This window comes from Diabrotica undecimpunctata, chromosome 3 (assembly GCF_040954645.1).
Source record: "Diabrotica undecimpunctata isolate CICGRU chromosome 3, icDiaUnde3, whole genome shotgun sequence".
In the NCBI taxonomy this organism is placed as follows: Eukaryota; Metazoa; Arthropoda; class Insecta; order Coleoptera; family Chrysomelidae; genus Diabrotica; species Diabrotica undecimpunctata.
This window is the reverse complement of record NC_092805.1, coordinates 97,719,387-97,732,855: the sequence shown is the minus strand read 5'-3', so window position 1 is coordinate 97,732,855 and position 13,469 is coordinate 97,719,387. Positions and strand designations below refer to the sequence as shown.

Genomic DNA, 13,469 nt, shown 5'->3' with positions numbered 1-13,469 from the left:
CGTCTTGATGGACATTGGAGGTTATACCACATTTTTAGAGTGGTATACTGGAGTATTATTATTCTACTTTTAATTATATGAGCACGTACTAGCCTTCTGTAGTCTTAGATCTTATCAAATAACTGTTTATCTTTTCAACAGTGAGTAATAACGAGTCTCTTGTCCTATTATATCTTGATATTTTACTGAATTGAATCGGTGTGCTAGATTGGATCTACGTTATTTTCTCTGGTAGTTGTTCTAATCTGCTATTTTTAGTTCCATGGTGCGTGTCATTTTAAACATTAAAGCCACGTTTACACGTAGTAACTGCAACCAGTCTCACTGGCATATCAGTGTTTGACTAGGACAGCGCTGGACAGGAACGTTTACACGTATCCAATAGCTGGCACCAGTTTCACTGGCATGCCAGTTCCAACTTGGTGAAGTCAGTTGTCCAGTTCCAACTTGGTGAAGTCAGTTGTTTGTTGTACTCTTCACAGGTATGACATCGACTGGAACGATATGTTTACACGTGTCTATAACCGCTTGCGAGGAGTTAGAGGAGACGCGAACGAGGGCCACTGGCATGAAAAATAGACTAGCTCTGTATTCGAGGCAGCGCTGGACTGGCGCAAACAAGTGTTTACATGATGCAACTACCATGCCAGCGCTATCGTGCCAGTGCAACTGGTGCCAGTTACTGGATACGTGTGAACCTGCCTTAATGTTCCTAATCTTGATTTGGTGTTTTTTTCTCTTTCGAAAGCCGTTTGTTGTTAAAACCGATCGTACTGCTTACCTACTTACCTGCAGATTTCTCTAGGTTAGGTATCTCCGTGCCTAATTGGCTTATTGTGTATCTTCCATCAAAGTAACTTTCTGGCTAAGGTTTTAGTGTTAACGACTACTTACGTAGTCGAGGCCGACGGCTTAGCGTGCCTCCGAAGAACGGTGGTGACCCAGTTAAATTAGAAATGAAAAAATTTCTAGTCTGTGTCGGTGTAACGTTAAATTTTTACTTCGTTATATTTTTAATCTACATTAAAATTAGAACGTTAAATTTTTACTTTGTGTGTTAAATTTTACTCTTTTTATAGTGTTGAAAAAATTGAAATTTAATCAGAATTTTTGTGTTGATTGTAAATCTATGATAAACTACCGCATTTATTGTATTTTGTAGTTTTTGTGCGTTGCTTGCTGTTAGGACGGTATCATCAGTATACCTGATGTCTATGCTGATTCCGTTAATCTTGGACCTCGTCTAATGTTTCTCTGATTCCGAATACAGATTAAATTACAGAATAAATAATAGCGTTGATAAGACGCAACTCTGCCTTATTCCTCGTCGGATTCGCATATCTTGGGATGTTGTGTGGTCTATTTCAATTGTTGCCGTTTGGTGCCAATATAGTTTTGAGCCCTCAAAATATATCGTCCTGCAATATCCTTCTAAAAAATTGTATGTAAGAGAGTCGTAACGTAGGGTATGAAATGAAGTTCTAGAATTTATTCTACATATAGTGAGCTGTGATGTTTTCTCTGAAGAATATTATTTTCGTATATTTACTTAATATACATATATTTATTTTCGGATTTCGTTTTTTATCACGTCGTCTTTGTATCCATGCTCGGTCATTATTCATCCCTAAATACAATCGAGATTCATTACTAAAAACAACCCCATTGCAATCGTGGTCCGAAGTCAATTGTTCTCTAAACTATTCAAGACAATTATGTCGATGTTCAGGGGTAAGAGATAGTACCTGCTGTGGCTGAAATGAAAAAAAAAAAAGGCAAAAAACCATGTTCTGCAAACCATTTACAATAGGCCTGGTAGTGAAGAAGCGGTCTCTTAAAGCCATCAACTTTAGGGGACAATCTTGACGCTCTGTTGATCTTCGTGCTATTACCAATAACATCTTCACACTATCTAAACTTATATGCACCCTGTTCGCAATTTCCCGAAAAGAAAGTCTAGTTTTTATTAAGGCAACTATCCGCCTCCTATTAAACCGCTCAGCTGATGGAAATTTGTACGTCTTCGCACTCTAAGCATTGTAAACGACTTCCAAAAAACTGAGAACCAACACCGCTAAATTTTGATCGGTACAAAATTAATAAAAGTTAAAATTTTTAGTGTTTTACAAATTTAGAAAAAAAAAATAAATAAAAAACGAAAACCTAAACTGATATAGCCGAAATTCTAATTATTTACTGTTTTTGCCAAGTAAACTGGTATAAAAAAAATTGCATTAAAATAATTAATAACTGTAATGATAGTATTTGAACTCAACTTTGAAGTTTGTAACATAAAAAATTTCTTTCCTTTTTTTTTCTGTTTTCATTTTAATATTATCTGAGTTTTTTAATATTTTGAAATTCTGCCAGCTTTGAAGTTACGGTAGCAATACGGTATTTTTGTGGCTTTACATAACGATGCATTAGATATAATAATTTCATCACTTTTCACGTTTGAATTCTCTTATATATAGCTAGATATATCCTGCAGATATATCCAGCAGATATCTTAATGCAATCGTATAGTTTTATTTTTCTGGCGAAATTATTTTTAATCCTCTAAATTTTAGTATTTTTAGTTTTAACACATGCCGTGTTTGGTAGGGAATTACCGGTAGTAGACATAATTATATTTTGCTTTGTACTAAAAGAATGGTCTCATGAAAATAGCAAATTTACTTAAACGACATGTGTTTACTGAATTGGTGCGAAACGTATTAACCCTTATAAAAGAATAAATACGTACTTTGCACTTTTTCTAAATGTCATCAATATTGGTAGAATTTAACTTCTGAGCATCACAAAAAATATGTATTTGTCAATTATATTTTTATATATAATCTGAGTGCTATAGAGGAGACAGTATATTCCATTAGACAATTCTTGTTTAACTAGAATCACACGATACGGCACACTAATATTATATTTAATTCTCACACTACACGATCGGATATGGCGGTTGATCGTGTGATCGTCTATAATAGCCACAATCGTCCTGCAAGAGTCCACACCATCGTCCGTAATAGTATGTCGAACCGTAAACATCAAGCGATTCCCTTTGATGCCTCTATAAAAAAACCGACAATTCACGGGTTTTAGACAATAATAGGCAATAGCCAAGTATGCTTTCTACACAATCGTGCTTGCGCTTACTTGTCTGTAATCGCCGATTATGAAAAGGGGCCATAAGATACTAATGCTCCTTGTTGGGTAATATGGTGCGAGAAGTTCATAATAGTTGCCAAACAACCTCTTAGCCATCAAATACGTAAGTAAAAGTAAACCATTTCGCAAAGCCTAGAGCTAGACCAATGATCTTTTAGTAAAAGTTTATTCAAAATATAATTACGTCTCATATATATATATATATATATATATATATATATATATATATATATATATATATATATGTATATATATATATATATATATATATGTATATATATATATATATATATATATATATATATACATGTAAGGTAAAACATTGTTAATGTAAAGTTAATATAAAATATGTTATAGTTTTGTTTTGTTAGTCTTTTTAGAATAAAATTTTAGAGGTAATGGTATCTATCATGTATATTTTTGTAAGGTTTAGCACTTTTTCACTAAAATACTGTTATAGGAGCCTAATCAAAATTATGTCTAAAAATTGTTGATGACTGTTATTTTTAATGGAAGAAATAAATATATTTTATAGTTGTCTATGACACCAGGTGTTATATAAATTCAATGTAATTTTTAGTGTTTTATTCTAAAAGAATTTATCTGCCAAATATGTACAACTATATAAAAATACTTATAAATTATTTTTATTCGTCTTTATTTTGTTTTAATTGTATTTGTTATTATTATTATTTACTAACATCTTGATCAATATCTCTGAATACTACGATCTTGTTCATTTACACACATACACATTGTTATTACATACGTGATACGTCATTGATATTTCTACTCATGCCAATCCACTAATTTTTTTCCTAAACCCTGCCCTTTAGCGGCTGGACTCAGGTCTTGGATTCCTTGTCCTGGTCCTATCAGATCTCTGAGTGAGGTTTAGAAAGATTTATCCCTATTCGGGGTTACCACCGGACCTCAATTTTAGACGGCCGGTCTGCATGATGAAACCACGAGCCTCTCAAGCTTGTTCTCCATCACTAAATGTTTGAGTGTTGTTTGGTGAGAGCTACCCAATTTCTGCCTCGCGTTAAGAAAGGTTGAACAGTAGCTCACAAAGTGTTCGGTTGTCTCTTTCGTCGTTTCACACCTGGGATATATTGGTGATTGGCTGAATCCACAGATGTTCTGATGTCTCGCGAGGTTAGCGTGATCTGTAAGGACCTCTACTATCACCTGAATTCCATTTCTACTCAAAGTAGTTAGTTTATATCCTAACAAGACTGAATCGACGGCCTCCTTAGTCTGTTGACTTGCCCGTTCCATTTTGCCAGGTGTATACTTAGAGACAACTTCCGTATATCTGTTTTACATTTCTGATACCGAACAAGGTAAAACACACCTACTCTCTACCTTCCTTGGCTGCTACATCGGCTGCCTCATTCCTCCCAATACTAAAATACAGAGGCACCCATCTAACAGTTACTTTCTTATACTTAGCCTGCAACTCATTCAGAGCTTTAAAACAGGTTGTGATGCAGTCCTGTCGTTTGATGGAGTTTATCAACGCTTTCAGAGCTGATTATCTATACAATTCTACATAATTATACCATAATCCTGAATTCCAGCTCTCATTATTGTCTCTGCCGCTTTTTGCAAAGTCAGTGTATCAGCCTGCAAAACAGAAACATGCTCACCAAGGTAAAAGCTAGTCCTGTCGGGCAAAGGAAGATCCCTACTTATGAAGACCATTTCGGCTCTGGTTTTCAAAGTTCTCAAACCATCTGTATAACATATTGCCGTGCCTCTTGTATTTTCCGATAACTCAAACAACCCTTATACTCCACTTTCACTTCAAATCTACGTTCAAACGTCCACACCGAAGTATGAAAGTCTTTCGACATCGTCAGCACGGGTAGCACCCACCTACCTTTTTCACAAATATCGACATGGCTACTAAGTCTACCTTTCCTCCTTCTAGACCGTGTTCTAGATCTTTCAATCCTATACATGGATTTATACCCCTCCACTTTTGGATAAATATCTATAGGCGATATCTGTAGTAAAAACTCTAAGGTCGCTATGGAAGTATTCCGACGGGCCCCTGAGATAATTAAGCACGCCAACCTTTGCACGTTTTAAAGGAATTTCAAAAGAACTCCCGAATTGACTGCATTAATCCAAACTCTACACCCGTGCACAATCGCAGATCTGACAATGGATTCATATATCCATTCCGTTTGTTTTAGGTTAATACTTTTGCCCTACTAATAACTCTTCTGCATTGCATCAGAATCGCTATGGCATTGTGAGTCCTGCAGATTATATGGGGTTTCCACGATTGTTTACAATCTCTCACTACTGCCAGATATCACACTGACGTCTGTATTGGAATTTATGTAATTAGTTCTGATGTTTAGCAATTAGCATGGTTCTCAAATGCGTAACTGGACAGTGAAGTTGTACCGGTAGGTCTTGTACTTGAAGTAAAAAGAAAATAGTTCGGCATGTTTATTTGTACTCTTTTTTAAGATTTGTCGATAATAATAATTTTCACGTTTAATACATTATAATTATAATAATGCGCTTGTCTTTATTCTTGAAATTATGTTATGAATGTGTGGAATTTTTCAACGTAAACATTTTTATAATTTCGCAATATTCTAACTAATGTTTACAGTGTTTTATTTTCAAAAAATAATTAATATCATTATAATTAAATTAATACCAGTTTACAACTTATTAAAATTTACTAATTGGAAGGACATAAGTTAGTGCCCTTTAATTTTAATTAGGTACCGCATTTTGTTTCATGAAATCAACTTAAAAGGCATCTTTTTATGTATCGATCTACATACAATTCATAATATGTACGTTATTATATTTAAGAAAACTCAAGCAAATTTATTATGATGTAAAAAATCGCAGTAAGAACCGTTGCCGGTTTAAAAAACTTCACCTTTTCAATTATATCCACTTCAGTTTGATCAGTTTGATACCTATAATATAATTTAAAGACAAAAACACATTAATCATATCTTTATCATGTATTAATTCAAATGCATTTTCTAGCCAGGGTAATTCTGATACAAGTATTTTTATTGTACAGTATATTTATTCTGTTTTTAACCATTTTTGAAAAGTAATATACACAGTGCACTATTTCAGGGTTTCTTATTCTCTTAGGTTAAGGTCTACATTCAAAAATGATTTGAAAACTGAATTAAAAGTTTGTGTGTGTGTAAGACACTAAAAACTACAATGAGTATAAGTTAGTAAAAAGAAAAATATCTGCCAATAAATTGTTTGTAATGTATTTGATTATTAATCATATTGTTATCAAAGCTATATATATTGGTGATTTGAATAAAATTTATTTTAAAAATTACGACTTAATTTATTTTTCTAGGTTTTTCCTTGATGTATGTTCCTGTAACAGGTACGGGGACTTTTTGGAATTTATTGGATATTAAAATGTTTATTATTTAGTTGTATTAGTTAGTATTCAGTAAGGAACACGAAAAGGTACTATTTCTTGAGCCTACGGTATACAAAGAAAGTATCACCACCAGTGCTATGTTCCGACTACATGGTATCTTTTATATACTAAAACGCTAAGCCCTTTTCTTGTCCACCACTTTACTCAAAAACCATATTAGATAATTATAATATTTTTTCGGAATATTATTAGTATTACGTATGAGATTGTCAAGATATACTTTTGGTACAAAAATTCACTTCCGGTTTTGAGATGACCGGAAGTTAAAATTTACTTTAAGTTTCAGACCCCACAATGTATATATGGATCGAAAGGTCTCGTCGAGACGAATCTAAATATGTACTTCCTGTTGCGATCCGACACCGGAAGTGACCCGAAACGCGCATAAAACGTCAAGATAGAGCAAATCTGACACCGGATTCGTGATCAGCATGCAAAATTAACTGCTAAATGATATCCATGTTGACATTTGATGAACTAAAAATTGCATTCCGGTTTTGAGGTCGACTTCCGGTTTCGTTTTTATTAGTCAAATCAATAGAGAATTCAACGTAGAGTTAAAAAATGTAAGTTCACGAAATTATCATTTATAGTTTTTGAGTTATTGATAAAAATATTTTTACTTTCGGTCATTGTATAGGTAGGTATATTGTATATTTTTCTCGCAAAATAAAAATTTCATTTAAAAAACTCGATGTCGAGTTGGTCCGCTAGTTACCCCTAGTTTTGTTCAAGGAACTTATTTTAAATGTTTAGATTCAACAGCGGACCTGAATCTTTGGAATATTTTTTAAAAATACCCCGATGTTTTCGTTAGTGCCAGGGATTGAAGACCGATCTTTACCGTGATAGTCAAATATCCTACTAGATACGCTGTCATTTCTTCTCTATACTATACTACTAGTTCCTATTTTATACTAATTTACTTTTATTTGATACTATTTTACCTCACTCTTACGGTACATGATTATTACCTTTATCACAATTTTCATAATTTTATTCTTTATTTTTAATTTAATTGATATTCAATTCGACAATTCGATATCTCCAGATGTTTAGGGGAACCACATGGAGGAAAGGGAAAAAGTCGCTAAAAAATTTTTTTAATTACTCAATTAAAAATGTCAAATTGTAATGTAAAAAGTGTCAAATTTATTTTGGTAACTACCTGCAAAATGAGCATGTTTATTTACATTACATTTGAATATTTAACCACGGCACGGTTCTAGCAAGTGATGCAACACCTGTGGAAGATATGGAAAGCACACACAGACACATACACACACACACATATATATATATATATATATATATATATATATATATATATATATATATATTTATATATATATATATATATATATATATATATATATTTATATATATATATATATATATATATATATATATATATATATATATATATATATATATATATATATATATATAGAAAAGATAGAAAACATAACACGTTGTGAAATAAAAAGAGATGAAAGTAGTAGAGGTGGGAAATTATCGATAGAAACCTCTAATTTACATTAAATTACATTAGAACTATCGATAGTTTCCCATCTTTAGACGTTAGCTTATGAGCTATTTAGTTGACTCAGTCATAATATTACAAGCATGACGACGAATATTTACATTTTTTAAATTTCGCCTAAAGTAAAAACTGATTGAAGGCAATAAAGCAAATGTAAGTAAACAGTTTAATTAGTAGTAATTTGATAATTAATTCTGTGTTGACGAATACAGAATAACAAGCTATGATAATTCTGTATTGAGAAGAGTGTATGCGACGTCTCAAATCATAGTTTAATGTTGATCAATACTTTAATGTTGGATAAAAAATACTCCTACTTAAACTGTTCTTACTTACATTACGTGGTACGTATTACTATGACTGAAGTCAACCAGCTCATAAGCTAAGGTCTAAAGGTGGGAGATTTTCGATAATTCTAATGCAATGTAAAGTAAATTATAGGTTAATATCGATAATTTCTCACCTCTACTACTTTCATCTCTTTTTATTTCACAACGTAATATGTTTTCTATCTTTTGCGTTATTTTGCCGGTTCTTAAGGCACTCATCCCTGTATATATATATATATATATATATATATATATATATATATATATATATATATATATTGATACGATTAGGGTTTATAGAAAATAATTTATAAGTTATATACTACATAATATTAGCTATTTGGTTGTTTTAAATAAGTTATATACTAGAGAATTTAATAAAAATTATTTATGTGAGGGTATTTTTAAGAAATTATCATATAATAATTGTAAAAAGTTGTATTTTAGTAATTATAATGTGGTAGATATATGTAAGTCAGCCATGTGACTAGGCAACCAACTATACAGTGAGTGATGGACAGATATTTATACTCTGAAGTGACGTTTAAGAATATTTACGAATATAAAGTGGGGTTATAATAATATATTGTTTGAATTGTGTATTTTATTAAATTAGAGTGTTAGTTACTAATTTGAATGTTTATTCTGATCTGAAAAGCCTAAATGTCAACAAAATTATCAATGGAACATTAACGAATTCTCCAGAGTGCAGAGTGTGACCATTGTTTACAGTCGAACATTCTGTAATAATGATTATGGCGGTGGATCGAACAGATATGTTTTTCGAGAACATCTATATAGAAGTTAATAGAACGAATGGAACATGATCTCTTACCAGATGGTTCTGGAATATCCAAAAGGATATAAATACCCGTGATTTGGATTCAAGATGGCAGTTTTTAGTCAGAAGTCAAGCAGTTTATTATGAAAGTTAGTAGAAGATAGACACAATTAATTAGTGAAGTCAATTGTTCACAGTTTTAGTAAGTCAGTCAAGCAGTTTAGTAAGAAATATGAAAGTTAGTTGGAGATAGTCCAATTGTTTAATATAGTGAGTTAAATGAAGATTAAAAATTATGCATATATTTAATGCACATTTATAATTATACACAAATAATTATTGAAGATTATAAAAGTATATTAGAAGAATATTGGATGGACATTGGAAGAAATTAAAATTATATTATGATTGGAGATTAGTATAAATCAACTTATAATAATTGGATAGTGGTATATTGAAAAGAAGAATAAATATAAATGGTGTTTGCTGGTGGTGTATAAATGCTGGTGAAGAAAACTATATCTTAAATTGGTAGAAGCTGATAATTGGAAAAAGTAATTTCACAAAAACAAGGATAACCGAAGTACGAAGACATTCAGTGGTGATTAGAATCTATATAGTAGAAAACAGTTCATTTAGGCATTCAGTGAAAGAAAGGTACAAAATTTTGTTAATATAATTTAGTTAGTGTCATAACAATTTCAATTTTGAAGATAGTTTTGTTTAAATTTTAGATTGTCTATAGAATTTAATTAGTTTTATAAGAATATCAATTTAAAGATAGTTTATTTTAAATTTACATTGGCTAGGTTAGATATATATATGTGTGTTTCATAATAGTTATAATAAAGATAATTTAAAAAAGTACTTACAAGCTAATTCTTTGAGAACCGCGATAAAAACCCTATATTATTAAAAATACTCATTGCTCATCATTCAAACAAACAACACATCATAACAATATATATATATATATATATATATATATATATATATATATATATATATATATATATATATATATATATATATATATATATATGTAAATGATTCACAGGGTTCCGCAAAAGCGTTGCTTTCCCTTTGATGAATTGAAACGCCAAATATATGAGCACAATTCGTCAAACATAACGTAAAAAATACAGGTTATAGCATCATTAAAGTAACAAAAATAAATCAATACAATACGCGTCAGTAGCGTGTATTTCTGCCTCTACTTCCAATGGTGGCTTCACATCGACGAGACATATTTGAACGGTGTGCTATTTGGTCTTGATCAATATCATTCCAAATCTCGAGAGCTACTGTTTCTACCTCTTGTAGCGTTCTAGGAGATGGCAAACGCTGTCGTAGTCTTCTGCCAATTATGTCACACAAATGCTTGATCGGGTTAAGATCTGGACTATGCGGTGGCCAATTTAAAGTCAAAAGATTTACCTGTTGTAAATATAATAATATAATATAAAGTAAATAATATTCGGTTACAGTGCGGGCAATGTAAGGTCTTGCATTGGCAAAATATTGTTACCAATATAAGGAGCAAAAGGTACAACATACTCAGATAAAATATCGGTTATGTAACGTTTACTTTGTAAAGAACTTCTTCGTAAAGGAACAAGATCTGTCCGCGCTGTTAAACAAATTCCTCCTCAAACTATTATAAACCCTCTTTTAAATAAAGTCGTTCTACGTATGATGCACTGGGCATAACGCTGATTTGGTCTTCAGATTACTATTAAACGTCGATCGGAACTATAAAGGCAAAAAGTGGATTCATTTGTAAACAGAACGTCTCAGTCGTCATGTCATGTTCTACAAGACGTCTCTTCACGGTATCAATGCTGGGTTGGATATTATGAACCGCACTAAGATTCCTTGACGTGGCAAATCGACTCTTAGGGTGCGTTCATTACGGAGATCATCGCATGGTATCCTCGCCTAGAGCATAGCACTGACAGTGAACGCTCGCATTTAAAATAATGCATTTATTTTATGTGGCGATGATAATATAATACCATCCTATGGTCCGATCGAGGATCGGCGCCTCGTTATGAACGCACACTTAAAGAGCATGATCTAATAAAACGGTGTTAAACGACCGTAAAAACTTGAGGTATACCTTGTCCGGGACGTCTGCTGCAGTCGTTTATTTCTCTAAGCGTTGAACAATATGTTATGTATGTGAAATTCCAACTTCCGACGAATAGCATGGTAACTGAGTCCTTCGCTATGTAGGGTCACTGCTTGAACACACTTATCACGGGTCAAATTCTTGGTAGCGCGTTCCATTTCCACCAAACAACAAAAAAATTATTGACTTTACGTTTCTACTGTAGGCTTGTTTATTAAACTGAAGCGAAAATGAAGATTTATTGAAGAAAAACATGACTAGTTGTTACAGCACCTAACTTTTTATTATCCAACATAAGCGAATAAATCAAAAAACAAAATGTTAAAAACCTAAGGCTATAGTTGGGTTTTAATTTCAGTATTTTATAAATGCTAGAATGTTCCACAGAGTGTTGTTTGAGAAAAAACACAGATTGGTACGCCCGGTAATGAATGACAATTTACCTGTCTACCAACAATAATATTACAGCAATATTGTCAAAGAATAAGTCTATAACATATTAAAAAAATCACTTAAATCAGACAATAGGTTGAGGAAATTCGAGACATCAAAAATGTCCCATTATATATAATTTATATGTATATGTTTTACTGATTTGGTTTAGTAAGTTTTCATCTCGACCTTAAAATAACGTACTGAATCGCTCTTCTATGTTACATTTGTAAATTCACGTTCTTAATAGCCTCGATAGTGTCGTACTTTGTCCTTGCACTATTTTTACTCTTAGAAATTTTCACTGCTTCACCTCACAACCTAATATAACAACGTTAGTTTTTCACCACCGGAAATTATTGTTTTTATACATAGATTTTACTTAGAACTAGTGTTGAAATGAACCCATTTTAAAACTCAGTATTCCATATACTTCACTCGCCTTTCGGAAGAGAACTGTCAAACCGTTAGGAGTAATTTGCCTAGTGTAGCTCGTCTACACGTTAATTGAAATTGACAAACTGTAGGTCACGTATATATGTCTACACTTAACGAAATACAAGATTTATATCTTTAGTTTATGGTGTGCAAATGACTTACGAATTATTGATTTTGTTTCCGGTTTTACCATGTCTATTTTTATTAATATCAGAAAGTTTTGTGTAATATATACTTTGTAAAATACCGTGAATAAGCAAATATTAATTTTATTTCTACAAATAAAATTATCTCTCAGAGAATTTTGCATCATTTAACAGTAGCATTAAATAAGGTAGCAAAATTAACAAACTCTAAAGTTACCTAACGGTTGTTCATGCCAAAGAAGCTTATTTATAACATAAGATTGTAAGTGACTGTATTATATAAAATATATTATAAATATTGATATGTATTTGCAAGCACACCAAGGAAAATACCAACAAGCAATTGGTCTTCGTAAGTACTAGGTTTTCTGTTCTTGTCGTGCTAAGTCGAATAATATATAGCTTGTACTATTTTGGTGACTTCAAATCAGTACTTCCGGTTGCAACTTCCGATCCGGAAGTCCGAGGTCAAATTTCTCACATTTAACACCATATTTGGGTTATAAGCTCTTTATAAGTTATTTTATCTGTGCTTATAACAAAGGAGTTGTTTTCACGAGAGACAGACAGACAGACATGAATAATTCATGGATTTCCCCATTTTTTATGTTGTAAAATGGGTGAAAATAATAAATTGTTAGAAGTGTTATCATATCTTTCTGGCTTTATTAGTTGTCTACATCCCTAGAGCTTTAAAAGGTACAAAAACGTTAGTTGTTATAAAGAAAGTTAAGTAGTAGTTTCCTGTGGATAAAAAAAAACAAATAACGTATTATTTTAAGCTTAAGTTTATTTCTTCATTGAAAAATTTTTGTGCCGTCAATATTGATTAAATTGATGCTCAATAATGTCAATTTTTTTAAGAACTGTGTTATTTAATGAGACTTAATTTCAAGGCATTTTATTGTTTCATGGTCAATTGACCGACAAAAAGATAAAATCGAATAGTTCGCGGTAAATTTGTCGACTCTTCGGTTTTGGCTCTAAATAAAAAACGAATCATTAAAAAATATTTTGTCCAAATTTTTTTGTGAACGATTTTCCGATCGA

General features: G+C 31.9%; 1 protein-coding gene across 15 annotated transcripts in view; it reads left to right on the top strand.

The window, feature by feature from the left end:
- Positions 1-13,469, top strand: part of lola (longitudinals lacking) — a 604,955-nt gene that overhangs the window by 406,093 nt on the left and 185,393 nt on the right. The gene's annotated exons all lie outside the window — the stretch shown is intronic.